Here is a 17,401-nt window from a genome sequence, read left to right as displayed (position 1 = left end):
TGATTTTCCCTTATTTTGTCTCCATAGCTCTCAACTGAGTATGTAATGTTCGGTTACAACCGAACTTAGCCTTCCGTACTTGTTCACAGTTAAAAACCGCAATTCAACAAATGAATAAGTTACAGTGTGAGGCTCTAAGATTTTTTTTCGCGGCCTCAGAAGTGGATGGAACCACAGCTTGCGGATTAGGGGAAGCCAAGTCTATGAGCTCCACTTGCGGAAGATTAATGTTCTGAGCAGGATTAAGATTCAAAGCGTTAGGCGAATCGTCAGAGCGCTTTTGTTTATTATCGCGGTTGTCTCTATTTCTATTTAAGCAATGCGGTAACTCATCCAAACACTTGAATAGGACACAAAATATGTCAGCAAGTATATTTCTTGTACAGTGAAAATGTTTATAACAGGGATTCGCAAAATTTTGTAGGTATGTGAATGGACAAAGCAAAATAAACTTCAATTGCCAAGTCTGAAGTTCCTTCATATTTACAAACGCAACATCTTGCGTGATTGTGGTGATGTTACTGGAATTCATTGTGTCTCTGCCATTATGCATTTGATTGAACGTAGAAAAATCGTTCAGAAAATCGACTCGTGTAAAACAGCCCTAAAAGTGAAAATTTTCAAGAAGAAAACAAGTTTACCTATATGACACGTCTTTATTTTCTTGTATTTTGTATATGTATTTTTTCTTCAATTTGTTGTCGCCCTACCTCCTAATACGGTTTCAGCGTTGGTGTTTTACTATATTCCAAAAAATTTACGAAAAACAAAAAATACAACCTAGTTCATTTAAAATAAAGGAGCCAGTTTGTTTTTTGGTAGGTTTTTTGACATTTGGCCGTTTTTTCTTTATTTTTTCTGACAAATAATAATTTTATTTTTAATTTGAAAATTTTGTGGACAAATATGTAAAGACAATCAACATGCTTGTGAAATAAATAAACCAAAACAAATAAGGAAGACTAATTTCGGGTGTAACCGAACATTACATACTCAGCTGCTAAATTACAGCTTGCAAAACTTTTAAATTACCTTCTCTTAAAAGTGGGCGGTGCCACGCCGATTGTCCAAAATTTTACAATTTTACTAATTTTCTATTCTGCGCCATACGATCAACAAACCTACCAAGTTTCATCGCTTTATCTGTCTTTGGTAAGGAATTATCGCACTTTTTCGGTTTTTCGAAATTTTCGATATCGAAAAATTGGGCGTGGTTATAGTCCGATTTCGTTCATTTTAAATAGCGATCTGAGATGAGTGCCCAGAAACTTACATACCAAATTTCATTAAGATAACTCAAAATTTACTCAAGTTATCGTGTTTACGGACGGACGGACGGACGGACATGGCTAAATGAACTTCTTTTTTCGTCCAGATCATTTTGATATATAGAATTCTACATCTATCTCAATTAGTTTATGCCGTTACGGGGTACCGTTATGCGAACAAAATTAATATACTCTGTGAGCTCTTCCCAGCTGAGTATAAAAATGTGCATGAGTCTTTCCGCTGGTTTTTCATTGTTTTATTGGGAAAAAATTTGGTACAAAATAATTGAAAAAGTCAACAATAACAAGTCAAACTTTTTTCTTTTATGGGCAATATTGGTGCCTATTGCTCTGGTTGGAAATCGTTTTTGGAATTTGACATTCTGATAAAGTTTCGAACATTTTTGTAGACGCCTGGTATGTATATATGTTGCATTATTTACATATTTTAAAATGTTTGGTTAATTGGCTGCTCATATGTTCATAATTAACTAGATTTTGTAAATAAATATCAATATGTAGCCTGATTTTCTGTACACACTTTGAGGAGAAAATTTGATTTGAAACACAAAAGGACAATTCATGGCACTTCAATTTAATAACCGCGAGCAAAAAACAAACCTTTCTTCCATTCTCTGGCCACCAATCATCAGCACGTCTTCAGAAAACTACATAGCACAACCACCGCGCTATATGCCATTAGTACCAAAGAGGATAAATTATAATTAGAGCAACCAGTTTGCTACGAGTGGCGAGTAACTCGTTGGAAATAAAAAAATGTATGCCGAATGTTTTACATGTCTCCCATTTATCAATGCGGTGTAGGTACCTTATGCAACTGTGATTTTTGGAAAGAGAATTAATTAATTAAATACAGTCGGATAAATAAACACAAATACCCCACGAAAATGTATAGAAGAAATTGTATGCACATCTCGCCCAAAAAAAAACCAGCGACTACCTGATAGAAAACATCGAGCAAATGACTACGAGTACCAGATTGACGTCTCTTATTATAATTTATCCTATTTGTTAGTACTCAGATAAATTGCGGTTTAAATCAAAACCCCACCATAGGTCACTTCTCGTTGCGTTAGACTTGTCAAAAGCTGTTGATACGATCAGCCATGTCACGTTACTGCAAGACCTGGAAGGGTATACCCTTCCCCAAGTCTTAAAAGGTGGACCGCAAATTATCTGTCTGGTCGGTGAAATTCAGGAACGCAACATCCAAACAAAGAAGAATTAAACAAGGGGTGCCACAGAGTGGTGTCCTATCCCCACTTCTGTTTAACTGCTACATATCAAAGCTACCTTCGCCACTAGAAAGAGTCACTATCGTTTCCTACGCCGATGCCTTCACAATAATGGCCACAGCCCCAGGCCCACAGATCGATGAGCCTTGCAACATAATAAACGGCTATCTCCCTGATATCTCCAGTTTTTTCGCCTCGCGAAACCTGATACTATCACCGACTAAATCATCTGCGACCTTATCTACAACATGGACGTCCCAAATGTCGACCATTTTGAACATCCACGTCAATGGCACTACGCTACCGACTCTCTTACACCCCAAAATCATGGGTGTGACGTTCGATCAGGACCTACATTTTGGTGAGCATGCAGCCGCGACTGTACCGAAAATCTAGAGCCGCAATAAAATCCTCAATTCTCTTGCTGGCAGTACTTGGGGTAAAGATACAGAAACGCTCATTACCACTTACAAATCAATTGGCCAGCCGATTACATGCTACGCGTCCCCGATATGGTCGCCAAGCCTAAAGACTACTCACTGCAAGAAGATACAGGCCTGCCAAAATACCGCCCTCAGAACCGCCACTGGTTGCCTTCTTATGTCCCCATAACACCATCTACATAATGAGGCGAGAATAATCCCCATTAGGGAGAGAAATGAAATGCTAACCAAACTGTTTCTGTTGAATACCCAGAAACCTGGGCATCCCAACAGACATCTGATTGATAAGCCTACACGCCCAGGTGTTTAAGGAGTCATTCCGTAAGCATTATGAGGAAATACGGCACCTGTGAACACAGCCATATGAAGCTAAAAACACAAGCAGGTCCTCAGTGACATCCACAAACAGGCGTCGGACCTCTATGCCAGGAATTGCCCGGTGAATCCTGTACTCAAAGAACAATATCCAATACTAGCAGAGGAGGAACGCACTCTCCCTAGGAAAACGAGCGTCACTCCAGTTCAACTTCGATCTGGATACTGTAACATGTTAAACTCTTACCTATCCAGAATCAACCAAGACATACAAAACATATGTCCTGTTTGTAATGTGTCCCCACATGACCCCAACCATCTCTTGAACTGTATTGTGGAAACAACGCCTCTAACACCCCTCTCATTATGGTCCACCCCTGTTGAAACAGCAAGTTTCCTTGGACTCCCGTTAGAGGACACTGATGACAATTTGTGATCGGTAGCACCTATTGAATGGGGCGAAGCACTCCTATAACAACAACAACAACATTCTCTGGCCATTCGCGATGCCGTTCTCCCTGTCAGCTATAATTTGGCAGGTAGGTATGGAAATGGAAGAATATAAAGATTTTTCACTTATAAGAATTCACAATGGGCAAGAGCTTCAGAATCGTAATTTTAGCAGAATGTACGTTCAAAAACAGCTGATTATGTTATCTAATTTATTTTCTCATTAATTGTTCTTTCATTTGTTCATCACTAAAATGTGCCAAAAAAAAAACTAATCAAAAATGTAGTTTCTTTCACTGGAATCGTGAAATTCGCCAAATTACATTGAGCATTTTTAAGCGATGGAAACTTAAGCGTCCGTTGCTCATACTGAGCATGGGCTTGACTTGACTTGGGAACTGTCACTTAGGGTTCTGTTTAATGCAGGAACCGATTTAAATAGTATGTTTTCTTGAGTCGAAAAACTGCGGGTCCAAAAATTGTCCTAGGTGAAAGTTTATGGCATCCCATAAAAGTAGAATACGGACTAGGATGCACGTGAGGCCTATCACATAAACTCTCTCATTGGTTATTTACGGCAATTGTGAAACCAATACGTTACTATGGAGTTCTTGTTTGGTGGACAGCCACACAAAAAGTACGTATACTATAAAACTACATGATTAGCATAACGGGAGCCCTTACTGCGTCGATCCAAAAATAAGAAGATCCTACAGGCTGCCCGATTACTGCAACGAATTTCAAGCAGAAATTAAAGCCGTGAAGAAAGTAGCAGAAATTCTGGAGAAAGCTTAAGCTGAGGTCGCGTAAATATATACATATTGCGGTAATTTGACACGCTCGCCTCTATAGTAATGGAACACACCTATTGATGACAAAAGGCCATCACTAAATATATATATATATACAGAGACAGTTCATGCATATCCGCCAGCTAATTAACCTCGGCAATTATCAAATAAAACGTGTGCTTTAAGACTAACCGAATAATCATTGCTTTCCTCGGGCGGTATCCAGCAAATGGCGACGAGGTAAAAAAAATTAAGACACAATTTAATAAAAATATTAAATAAAGTCGTACTCGTAGTAGTAAAGTGCAAATGACTGATGTGAATTGGGAAATTATTCATAACGAGATTGCGTTAAAACACACCTCGTGATAAACACTCTAAGCAAACCTAACCTATTGAAAGTGTGTGAACATTTTCTTAATATTGCCGATGAAAATCTCTCGGTTGAACAGTTACGAAAATCTTTACTAAAGTGCATAAAAAACATTATTGCAGAAAACGAAAAAACAGAAAAACTCGACAACAGCTTTTCGAATAGTAAAGAAATCAAAAACATTGCAAGTGCCATTAAAATCGAGCATAAAAAAATGTCATTGCTAGGACAAGTGGAACCTTTCAAAAAGAAGGGTGATTTAAGGTCATTTTTAGACCAGCTCTCAGCCTATGTTATGCTAAACGACATACCAGATCCAAAGAAGCCTACGTTGCTGTTAACACTGTTGTCACCAGATGTGTACAAAGAGTTGAAAGCTGAGTGTGAACCACAGCCTTTAAATAACATGAGTTGCGAACAACTACAAAATAAGCTAGCGGAATTGTATGACCCTGATAAAGGTGAATACGCAGCACGATTTATTTTCCGCGAACGAAAGCAAAAGCCGAATGAAAGCGTGCAGGAGTATTTATTGGCCCTAAAAACCCTATCCACGCCATGTAAATTTTCCTCCTCTGAAATTAATACTCAGCTAAAAGATCAATTTATTTCGGGTGTTTCCAGCAAATTGATGAAATATGAGTTGCTAAAAGAGTCCAATAAATCACTGAAAGAATTAACAGATTTGGCAAAAACAGTTGAAATTGCAGACGGCAAAACGTTGGAGACAAACAAAGCTGAAAATACAACGAAGTCGGAAGAGAAAATGGTTGGAATGCATAATCTGAAAACATCATACAACGGCTACCCTGCGAAAATAAACTCTTATAAAAGTCAAACGAAGAGATCGAATAACTTTCAACGGCAGCAAAAGTCATCGAGAGATAACAACAACAATAGTCGCGGACAGCAAACACCTATTGGCGAGCAGGCAAAGGAAAGAGTTACTTGTACTTGTTGCGGCAAAAACAAGCATCAACAATTTCAATGCTCTCTCACATTTAAATATTGTAGCGGATGTGGCGAAAAAGGACATATTTTTAGAATGTGTAGTAAAAAGAAAAAGTTTTCTCAACCGGAGCAAAGAGTTAATAATGTGCAAAATGCACCAGAGCCCCAAGAACTGGAAATTTTTGATGGTTTATCTAATAATAATAATAATAATAATAATAATAATAATAAAGGCCATGATCATGCAAGGGACAGTGATTCAATAGCGGAGCGTTATAAGTGTGATTATTATCACTCCGTTAATGAAATTCTAGTAGATAGTGAACTTGAATCAAGTAAAATGAGTTATAAAATTATTGGCCCTCAGTTTGAAACTATTTATATAAATAATGTGCCTATCAATATGGAAGTTGATTCTGGTTCACCAATTTCTGCCATTTCGTTGGATTGTTATAAACAAAATTTTTCAGGCAGGCCATTGCAAACGATCGACACCACATTGCGTGCCTACAATAATCAAACAATACCTACTGAAGGTAAAATTTATGTGGATATACAGCGTAATGAAATTAAGCAAAAACAAATACTGTATGTTATAAAAAAAGGTGGCTTTCCAATATTAGGGCGAGAGTGGATGCACGTTTTAAAAATGTTGCCATTGCAATTTTCAGACAAAAAGCATAATGATAAACTTAATTGCATCTATGAATTATCAAAATCATGTATCGAAAATTTGCGCGCGGAATTCCCAGAAGTGTTTAAAAGCGATTTCGGTTTATTTAATCGCGGAAAGTTATCATTGCAAGTAAAACCCAATACCCAGCCGAAATTTTTGCAACCACGAAAACTGCCTTATGCTTTACGGGAGAAAGTGGAAACCGAAATTTATGGTTTAGTTGAAAATAAAATTTTAATTCCAGTAGAATATAGTGATTGGGGAACTCCGATAGTCCCAATAATAAGTGGCCAGGTTCGATTATGTGGCGATTTTAAAGTTACGCTAAATCCATTTTTGGAAGTAGATAATTTCCCCTCACCGCGGCCGGAATCGGTATTTTACGAATTACGTGGGGATAAACAATTTACGAAACTGGATTTAGCGGAAGCTTACCAACAATTGCCACTGGACGAACAGTCGCAAAAATACGTGATTATTAGTACCCATTTGGGTTTGTTCAAATATACACGATTGCCTTATAGCGTATCCACCGGACCGTGTTCATTTCAACGAAAAATAACAGTTAATTAAAAGATAGCCGGTCAATTATGTATTTAACAGCAGTATAAATAGGCTTTATGTACATTGCTGTTGTTATAAAATTACTGGTTTGTGATAAAAATTACTAAATAAATTCAGTTTCGCTCCTGAAGAAGCTAAGGTGCTTAGCGAAACGTTGAGCCGAAATAGTGGAAATTAAAAAATAACAGCTTTACTGATGGGGATTCCAAGCGTCGTTGTGTATATTGACGATATTATTATCACCGCGGCAAATAAAGAAGAACATTTTAGGCGATTACGAGAAGTATTGCGTCGATTAGATGACGCCGGGCTAAAATTAAATTTTTCAAAGTGTCAATTTTTGTAGGATGAAGTTATATATTTAGGGTACCGCATAGATAAAAATGGGATTCATCCAATTAAACATAAGATCGAAGCAGTACAAAAGGCTCTGCCACCAACTAACGTATCAGAATTACGTAGTTTGTTAGGTTCTATAAATTACTATGCAAGATTCATACCAAACATGGCAACACAATTGAAACCTTTATACGAATGTTTAGAACAAAAGCGTGGTTTTCAGTGGACTTCCAAATGCGACAAAGCGTTGACAGAAATCAAAACTCAGTTAACGTCCGAAAAATTCTTAGTACACTTCGATCCAAATAAACCATTGGTGCTCACATGCGATGCATCCCCACATGGCGTTTCGGCAGTGTTATGAATTAACAAACAAGATTTTCCGATCCACTATTCCAACCGTACATTGAACGCAGGTGAGCGTAATTATTCGCAGTTAGATAGGGAAGGTTTAGCTATAATTTTCGGCGTAAATTTTTTTTTTGAGCATTTGTATGGGCGAAAGTTTCTGTTACAGACAGACAACTCAGCCCTTACACGCATTTTCCATCCCGAAAAATCAATTCCAGAAATAGCGGCCGCTCGCATACAAAGGTGGGCCGTATTTTTGTCTGCGTTTCGCTATGAAATAAAACATATTAAAGGTTCGAATAATTATGCAGACTGGCTGAGTCGCATGCCTAATAAAGATGCAGTAAATCTTGCCAAAGAAAGAGAGTTCGCTGATGATGAGGTCTCAAATTTATATTTCAATAGTATTAAGAAGTCCGATTTCGCGTCTCTTGATTGGAAGCAGGTGAAACGTGAAACTCGTAACGATAAACTTCTTTTCAAAGTAATGCCAGAGCTAATAACGTTTTGGAATAAACATGAAGCATTGTCAATTGAAAATAATTGTTTACTTTGGGGTCACCGAGTAGTGATTCCTGAAAATTTAAGATCAGTAGTGATGCACGAATTGCATTTTAGCCATTTCGGGGTAAGCAAAATGAAAGCATTAGCTCGGTCGTTTGTTTGGTGGCCGTCTATAGATAACGATTTGGAAGAAATAACACGCTCATGTATTAACTGTTTAGAAACAAAAAAGAAACCCTAGAAAATTCCATTGACTCCATGGTTATGGCCAACTATGCCTTGGCACAGAGTTCACGCCGGTTTTTTAGGTCCTATAGAAGGTAAAATGATACTGTTAATGATAGATAGTCATTCTAAGTGGCCAGAAGCTTTTATAATGTCTAATATGGGCTAAAATGCCACGATATCGGTGCTGCAAGAAGTTTCACCCGTTTTGGGTATCCCGCTCATTTAGTTACTGACAATTTTACAACAACAAAATTTTATACGAAAAGCTGGTATTCGGCACAGCACCAGCCCAACGTATTGTCCCGCAACTAATGAAGCGGCCGAAAATTTAGTAGATAAGTTCAAACGTAAGGTGAAGTGTATGACTAAGAGTGGGTTATCATTATCTGATGCTCTCAAACAATTTTTATTTGATTATAGAAGTACACCGCACTCTTCAACAAACCAATCACCAGCAAGACTTATGCTAGGGCGAGAATTACGTACGAGATTTTCATTATTAAGGCCAAGAGAGATCGAGGGCACAATGTTTAACAATCAGTCTCGCCAAATACGAAATCATAAAGGGGGGAGACGTGTAGAGTTTGAGGTAAGAGAGTCAGTGATGGTAACTGACCACAGAAGTGGTAAAATGAAATGGATAAAAGGAAAGATTGTGAAAATATTGGTACCAGGAGTTACATATTTAGTTGAGATAAATTCTGATACTACTTGGAAAAGACATACCAATCAAATGCAAAAGTGTAGCCAAAATTCGCTTGAGGATACACAAACAATGAAATATAATGAAATAGATACTAATGTCGCCGATAGTACACAACTTTTATGCCGACGTTCGGAACGATTGACGAATAAAGTTATGCAATAGGCATAACCAAGGCATTGTAAATTGTTGAATAAAGATAGGTAAAATGAGATGTTAGTAGACACACGACTAATATAAAATATTGATTTACTTGTAAGTAAAGGAAATGTCTATAGATTATAATAGTATGTTTTTGATAAGAAGGGGAGAGTGCGGTAACTTGACACGCTCGCCTCTATAGTAATGGAACACACCTATTGATGACAAAAGGCCATCACTCAATATATATATATACAGAGACAGTTCATGCATATCCGCCAGCTAATTAACCTCGGCAATTATCAAATAAAACGTGTGCTTTAAGACTAACCGAATAATCATTGTTTTCCTCGGGCGGTATCCAGCACATATATTGATAGCCAGGCAACACTCGCTGAAACGACAATCGACTTCCCAATCCGTTTGGGAAAAATTAAAAGAAGACGAGCAGGGAAGGCGTGGAAAAAAGCGCGAAATGTTTAAGATCATGTGCAAAGCCTACGACATTAGACTCACAAAGTGGCGCATATCTTTGACGACAGAAGGCTCAAGCCTCGCGATGGGCATACTAACTGAACACTGCCTTCTGGCGTCACATGCTTATAAGTTAGGCCTCGCCAGTAACAGCAGGTGTAGGAAGTGCGAGTTGTAGGAAAAAATGGTTGAGCACGTTCTTTGTTCGTGTCCTGCGCTCGCCACGTCAAGGCCTCTGTTATTAGGGGCGGCAGGGTTGCCTCGAGGCAGCGATTAAGCTAGGTCCTAGAAAACAGCAGTGTCTTTCAGGCGGAAATTGCAGCCGTGAAGAAAGCATCAGAAATTGTGAAGGAAGCGTGTTTAAGCTGCAGTCGCGTCAATATATATATTGATAGTCATGAGTCGATAAAAGCAATAATCTCACACAGTACTTCATAGTGTACTGGAATGCAAAAAAGCATTAAAGGGACTTCGTTCCGGCCGGACCATACATATATACTGTGTTCCCGGCCATAAAGTGCTAGAAGCTAACGAAAAGACCGATGCGTTAGCCAAGCAGGGTGCAGCACTCGATGAGTCGTTGGTAGATGTCCAAACAACACTGCCTTCTGGCGTCACATGCTAATAAGTTGAGCCTCGTCTGTAGCAGCAGCTGCGCTCACCAGATCAAACCTCCAGCTACTAGGAGCGGGAGAATTGCAAGATCTCGAGCCAACTATTAAGCTAGGTCCTCGAAAACTTTTAGTATTCGCCAAGAGGGCAGAGTTAATTTATAACTTAAGTCCTGGTACCAATGTAGTTGGGGTTTTATTGTATGGTCGTCAAAGAAATCCTGGTAACACTAATTGAGATTTTTATAAACGACGTTTTCATCTGGTTGGCTGCGAAAATTGGGTTGTATTAATTTATTAAAAATCCGTTTTAATACCGAGTGAAAGATGACAGCAAACTATAGTCAAAAAAAGTGAAATGTGGCAATTTACGAACCCATAAATGAAACGCATGCAAAATGTAATATTTGCAAGAAAATATTTCGTACAAAACATCCCACAGTAATTTAAAAAAACATATGTATGCAAGCCGCCATCCAACTGTCGAACTGCCAATGGCAGCGGTAATGCAAAGTAACCTCAACCGTCCTTAGAGCAAGAAATTCAGCTCGAACAGTTACCGAAGCAGAACATGGTAAACTCCTTTTTTACATAATAGAATCTAAGGTGAGGCCACTTAACATGTTTTCAGAACCCACTTTGCAGCAAACAAAAATAACGTCATCTTTAAATAATATAAAGATTTCTGCAAAGCTAAAATGGAAATTGACGAATCCATGCCCATGCTTTTCATAAGCGATTTGCAGCCTTTCCACATCGTTGAAGACAGATGATTTCGTACGCTGTAAAAGCGTTAAATCCTGCATATGAATTATCTAGTCGGCAAGTAATATCAAGGACGATAATTCCTGCATAATATCTCAGAAAATTAGAATTTCGCATTACATGAGTTTACAATAAAAGGTACATACTTACATACAAAGGCATATATTTTTTTCTTTTTATTGCAATTTTGGTTCATATATTCTGTATACTAAACTAAATTAATGTATAATATCCAATCTATTCCGGTAAACAAACTCAAACATAAGTTTTTTATATCCAAGAATACAAACTGCACTTTCGATTGTTAAAAATAATTTGAAGCGATCGCTATAGCTGTAAAAAATAGCCGCGATTCCAAAATCGCCATCACTATTTTCACTGATAGTTCAAACACGCTGTATCGCCCATCACTATATACTACTATAGATAAGTGGATTATTACTGAATGAAAGTGAAACGTACACACATACATACACTGAAAGAAAAAGACTGGTAAAATCAACCGAAATACGGGTCAATTCAACCGAAATTTCTGTCAATTTTTATCCATCGCAGCAAGATGTTGAATCAACTGCGCACAAATCATTGATTCGTAATTGACCGTTTTAGTAGTCAAATGAACAAAAAAAGTTGTTGCGACAGTTTGGTACGAAAGTACCTATGTTGCGGAATTTGCAAGGCACATGAGTTTTCACTGAGATCTTTTCATGGCAGAAATACACTCGGAGTGCTTGCCGAACAGTGCCGAGGGGCGACCCCGCTTAGGAAAATTTTCTTCTAATTGAAAAACCTTATTTCTAAAACTTTTATGTTGCTTTGCCCGGGGTGTGAACCCAGGGTCTTCGGTGTGGTAGGCGGAGCACGCTACCATCACACCACGGCGGCCGCCATATACATACGTAAATATCTATACATATAGTACACAGCATACTATAGTAAAAAGTAGAGAGCGCAGTGAGCGTAAATTTCTCTTTGAAATTTGCTCATGTATTGACTGTTGATCGCTGTTGAAATTACCAGTGATATCAGTTGTTTTAACAAAAAAATCAGTTAGATTGATTAACAATCTGTCAATTTTACAGAATTTTGTTAACTTAAGAACGACAATTTATCTTCTGTTGAAATGACTAAACTAATTTGTTCGCTTGAAAAAGAACTCGGTCGAATTAACCATAATTCGATCGATTTCACCGAATTTCCGTTAAGTCAAGAACAACAAAACCGATTTGTTGATTTATTTTGACAAATGTATGTATTCTGCACTTGTTCCAAAATGAAAATTCCAAATATTTGCCAGCATCTCTTTAAATTGAAGACGTATTCTCTTCTATTTTAATATATTAAATTGCAACATATTCAGTAAATTACAAAAACAATGTAATTGTATGTTTATTTAAATTTATGTTGAGCCGCCACCGCCTTGTATTAATCCTAAGAGAGAACAAGAAAAGTAATCACCAGCGTTGCTGAGTTGGCAAAACTGTTCATTTTCATGTGTTTTCATTTCGACAGAAATTTAATGCAATATTTGTTTTGATATTTTATAAGTAAATTAGTGAAATTTAACATAATTTTTTAGTTAATTCGTGCAAGTTAGATTATGTTAATATACTAAATATAAAAAGGGTAATAGTCTAGTTGAGGGGTCGACTGCTAATACGCTACTAAAAATATCGAGAGAGGTGTCAAACGACGCGTCTTGACATCAATCAGTATTAATAATCCGAAGGTTCCCCAGGAGGTTAGGGGGTTAGAATATACCCGCGGTAGGTATGCCTGTCGTAAGAGGCGACTAAAATACCAGATTCAAGGGGCTGTGTAGCGCAATCCTTCAGGTTGCCAGCGCAATATATAGCTTCTCCAAACCTAATTGTCAACCTCACCTATCCGCGCCGAATCCTGTTTCACTACCAGACGAGGCCTTGGCGACCCCTAGCTCCTCATGGAACTTGGGGTGGGGAGGGAGGGATGGCCTGAAGGTTTAATGTGGCCATATAAATCGTTCCCGAGATGGTCGGGCTAGCACCTTAATGGTGTTGTGTTACCGGAGCGTACCGGATCTGTATCCAGCAAAGGACCATCACATCGATAACACTTCCCAAAGCCTTCGGGGAGTAACCTTCGCTACAACAACAACAACAATAATAATCCGAAGGCGGAAAATAAAAATTTTAACTCGTTCAAAAGATATTAACGAAAAACCGAAAAAAGACCCGCGGGTACCTCCGAAACCGGGGGTGGGATCCATAGTATTTTTGCGCAGAACACCTTTCTGCGTTGGCGGCCTTCTTGCCGCGCTTATAAAAAATAAACCTGGGCTACGCCATGCCAAGTCCAGATGTGTGGTATAACCGTGGCTACCGCCACGGTGATGCACATTTTTTTTTGTGGGTACAACACAACAACAACCAAATGAAAATCGCCAACTTCAACTGCAAATATGTATCTCCGGACAGAGATGAAATTTTTCTTTTCCGCCTTCGGATTATTATTCTCGAGATTAATACGCGTCTTTTGACACCTCTCTCGATATTATATGGTAGCGTATTAGCAGTCGACCCCTCAACTAGACTTTTACCATAAAAAGTAAAGTGATGTGTGCGCTTAAAAGATTGTAAACGTGCGGGAACAATATATATCACACAAACCTGTTTTTCGCGGATAACTTTTAAACGGGTAAAAAAAAGTTAACTTCCGCTTTCGGATTCTTAATCTAGACGTGAATACGCGTCTTTTGATACCTCACTCGAAAAAAGTCCCAAATTTCGGTGGGTACCATAAACTGCACAATTACCGGGAGGGGGAGTAATTAGATGATTCTGGCCGATTTTATTAGAAATATTCATATTTATAGAAAATAAGGATATAGACTCTTCACAATAGTTCAATTCTTCTTCCAGTAATGGCTATCGAAACGCAGAATTAAAATTAAGAATGGTCAAATGTTTTAGTTTCTTAAATTTGGGAGAAATATTTGTACCGAGTTTTGACTTGATACGTCAAACGTTTTCCTTTTTCATTTTCTTGTTATAAATACACTATAAGTAAAATAGCATATTTACAGCTTTTTATAAGATTTTGCCGGGCATTATTATCGAAAATTTCAATAATAATGTGTGGGGCGGTACAGTCTTTTTGCGGAAAACAAATTTTTAAGACCACTCTAATGTATGTACATATGTACAGATAAGGAAATAAATATCAATAATCTATTTTTGCGCAATTTAATAACACAACAACAATAAGGCTTACCTACTAAAATTTCATTGATTTAGCACTTTTTATCGAAGTTTATATCACGTTATATTATTTGTTATTGTTTCCTCGATTTATTCACTTTACAGTGTAAAATTTACACGTATGTATTTATTATACGAAAGCTAGCGATTTGTTCACATCAAAGCAGTAATTTAAACAAAAGTAACATAACACGTCAAGAAAATTCTAACTAAAGCCAACGAATCCAATACAATGACTAAATAACTGCAAAACAAACAACCCTCCAATTTGTATCGGCCGAGTATATTTGTTTTCCACTTTAACATTACAACATGTTGGTCGCTATAAACACGCAACATGTTGCATCGATACAACAGTGCATCTTCGTATATATATATAATAACATAATACATAATTTTCTACACTCGAGCAGTGTTGCCAGAGCTTTTTTTAGAAAAAATGCTAGATGGCCAAAAAATAAAAGCTAAAAGAAAGTAAATAAAATTTTTTAAAGCTAAGAAAAAAGCTAAAAGTTAGCCCTCTATACCTCAATAATAAATAATAAGAAGTCGGTTTTTTATTTTTTATTTCTAAATTTTTTATTTTGTATCGATACTATTATAAAAAGGGGAGTGCAGCCGACAGACAGCTATGAGCTACAGTGGAAAGGAAATTATCAGAAAAATTATTAGCGATTAGGAAAGGTGGAAATTTCTTTCTATTGAAACTTTTGCGTATGCTTCGTTCAAGAAGCCCGCAACGGGATATATTTTAAAGATTCTGTCAACGTCAGCGTGGCTCCTTGGAAGACATTTGCTATTGTCATTGAAATGAAGATTTTGCCGTATCTTTTCAAATTTGTTACAAGCAATAACCTGTGGAATTAGAGTTGTGCCTAGGATGGAACTCCAATGGTTGGTTACCCTGGGTAGCTGGACAAGTGACATATGATATACGACACCAATAAACTGTCGGATTTCTATCTCAGATACTCTAAAATTATTGTTTACATCTTTCTATGCCAAATAGGGGGTTGTCTCATCCGAAATTTTTTTTATAAGTTCTGGGCGAAAAAAGTAAAGAAAGAAATAGGAGAATCAAGCTCCAAGATATCAGATGTCAATGAATCGTTTCCAGTGACCGACAGCTGCTCTGAGCTCAGCTCTAAACTCATTTTCTTCCAAAGTAACGGTAGCTTTTCAGCTCTTTGTCCATTTGATGGTGGAGCTGAAGTACTTGTGATCTCTAACCGAAATGGGGCGACCTCTACCGCTCCTTCTTGAATGAAGTCACAGTCGTCATCGTTCACGCACTCTACTAATTCATCCGCATCAAATTCGCCTTCAAAAGGGACTTCATTCAGCTCTTCGAAATCCGAGATCAAATCTGGGTCGAAATCAGGATCAGCCAAGCTATCATCATCAAAGTCGAGACCATCTGCACTTGCGTAATCATCATGGATGGCGCAGGCGTTTTCTGATATTATTTATATTTAGCACAGTGTACGAAATTTACCACTTCACTGACAATATCACTTACTTTGAAAAGGCTAACGGTACTTTATGAGCAAACACATTTTTCATAGAAAGAATGAAACGTAGACTACAGTCTACAGTGCTTGACAAAACGAAAAAATAATTTCTGCGTGAATTTACAAAGGTTAAATGGTATGTTGCCTGTGGTCTACAGTATGTTACAGAGGGTTAAAAGCAACTTTTCAAGCCTTTTATTCATTTTTTCATAAAAGCATAAGAGCGATGCGAAAATGCGATTGGTCGAGGATGAATCCGTGGTGAAATCTCAAATCGGTTCTGATTCCAACAAGATACGACTTTTCATTTCATTTCATTTCATTTATTTGCAGTCAATGGAATAAATCCTTACAGACTAAATATATTAAATAGTCCTTAAATTCAATGTAGAGCTAAAAGTATGAAACTTATATACATATATGGACCGGAGAACTTAAAATGCAGAGTTTAAAATAATTAAAAATTTAAACCTTGGTAGTGAAAAATCCAATGAAACCGTAACGCTCAGTGAGTTAAACTCACGTGGCAATAGGAGCATTACAGGCATAATTAGTTCTAAGATTATCACCATAAAAGGGATAGAAATTTCGGAGAGAACGTTGAGGGACATTAAATCGAAACCGCTCCAGCAAGTACGGGCAGTCAATAAACCCATTAATAATGTTATAAGCGAAACTTAAGCAGATAGTAGATCTACGATCCAACAAGGTCTTAAGGTTTAATAGCAAGAGACGAGAAGAATAAGGAGGCATAGGTTCAGAGAAATTTAAAGGTCGAAGAGCATATTTAAGAAAGATCTTCTGTATACGCTCTATTCTATTTACAGCTGTCTGCTGGCTTGGCCTCCAAATAAAAACTGCATATTCCAAACGCGACCTAACAAAGGCCGTGAATAATAACTTGATCGTATACGGATCTGATAATTTTATAGTATTACGCCTAACGAAACCAAGCATAGAATATGATTTAGCAGTTATATAGTTTACGTGATTGTTAAACGAGAACTTACTATCAAAGAAAATACCAAGATCTTTAATCTCATTAACACACTGAAGCTCAGAGAAAGATGAATTGGGTTTTGTGTATTCAACGATTGCACACAAAAGGAAGCACAACAAACTACCTAGCATTTTTCGGCAGCGATTTAGTTTAGCACCCCCCGAGTTCGGGGTTAAACTTGGTATCAAATGAAAGAGGGAGTTTTCCCGATCACAAATATTTATAACTTGAAGTGCGCATACGTATAGTTTACGAGTTATTTGATGTTAAAGTTTGCAAATTTAGCAAATTTCTATAGCACTCTCACTTACAATTTACACATCTTTCAAAACTTTTATGCTCATAAATACCTATATAAATTGGCAACGATACACTTAAATTTCATTCTAGTATATTTCACATATAATTCTTGCATTGTTTTTACTTAATTTAAATGTTTTTATTAAAT

The 17,401-nt window shown here is 37.4% G+C and overlaps 1 protein-coding gene across 6 annotated transcripts in view; it reads right to left on the bottom strand.

The window, feature by feature from the left end:
- LOC137244472 (putative phosphatidate phosphatase) overlaps positions 1-14,676 on the bottom strand; it is a 230,563-nt gene extending 215,887 nt beyond the window's left edge. For 2 of the 6 annotated variants that reach the window (XR_010951026.1, XM_067773496.1), the window contains exon 1: positions 14,456-14,676. The gene's annotated coding sequence lies outside the window, so the exon portion shown is untranslated. The remainder of the gene's footprint in view (positions 1-14,455) is intronic. The other 4 variants (XR_010951027.1, XM_067773498.1, XM_067773495.1 and 1 more) reach the window with 3 other exon arrangements.
- Positions 14,677-17,401: the final 2,725 nt, after the last annotated feature.

Source organism: Eurosta solidaginis, chromosome 3, assembly GCF_040869045.1.
Source record: "Eurosta solidaginis isolate ZX-2024a chromosome 3, ASM4086904v1, whole genome shotgun sequence".
Lineage (NCBI taxonomy): Eukaryota > Metazoa > Arthropoda > Insecta > Diptera > Tephritidae > Eurosta > Eurosta solidaginis.
Note: the sequence above shows the minus strand (reverse complement) of the source record. Positions and strands in the feature narration are given on the sequence as shown.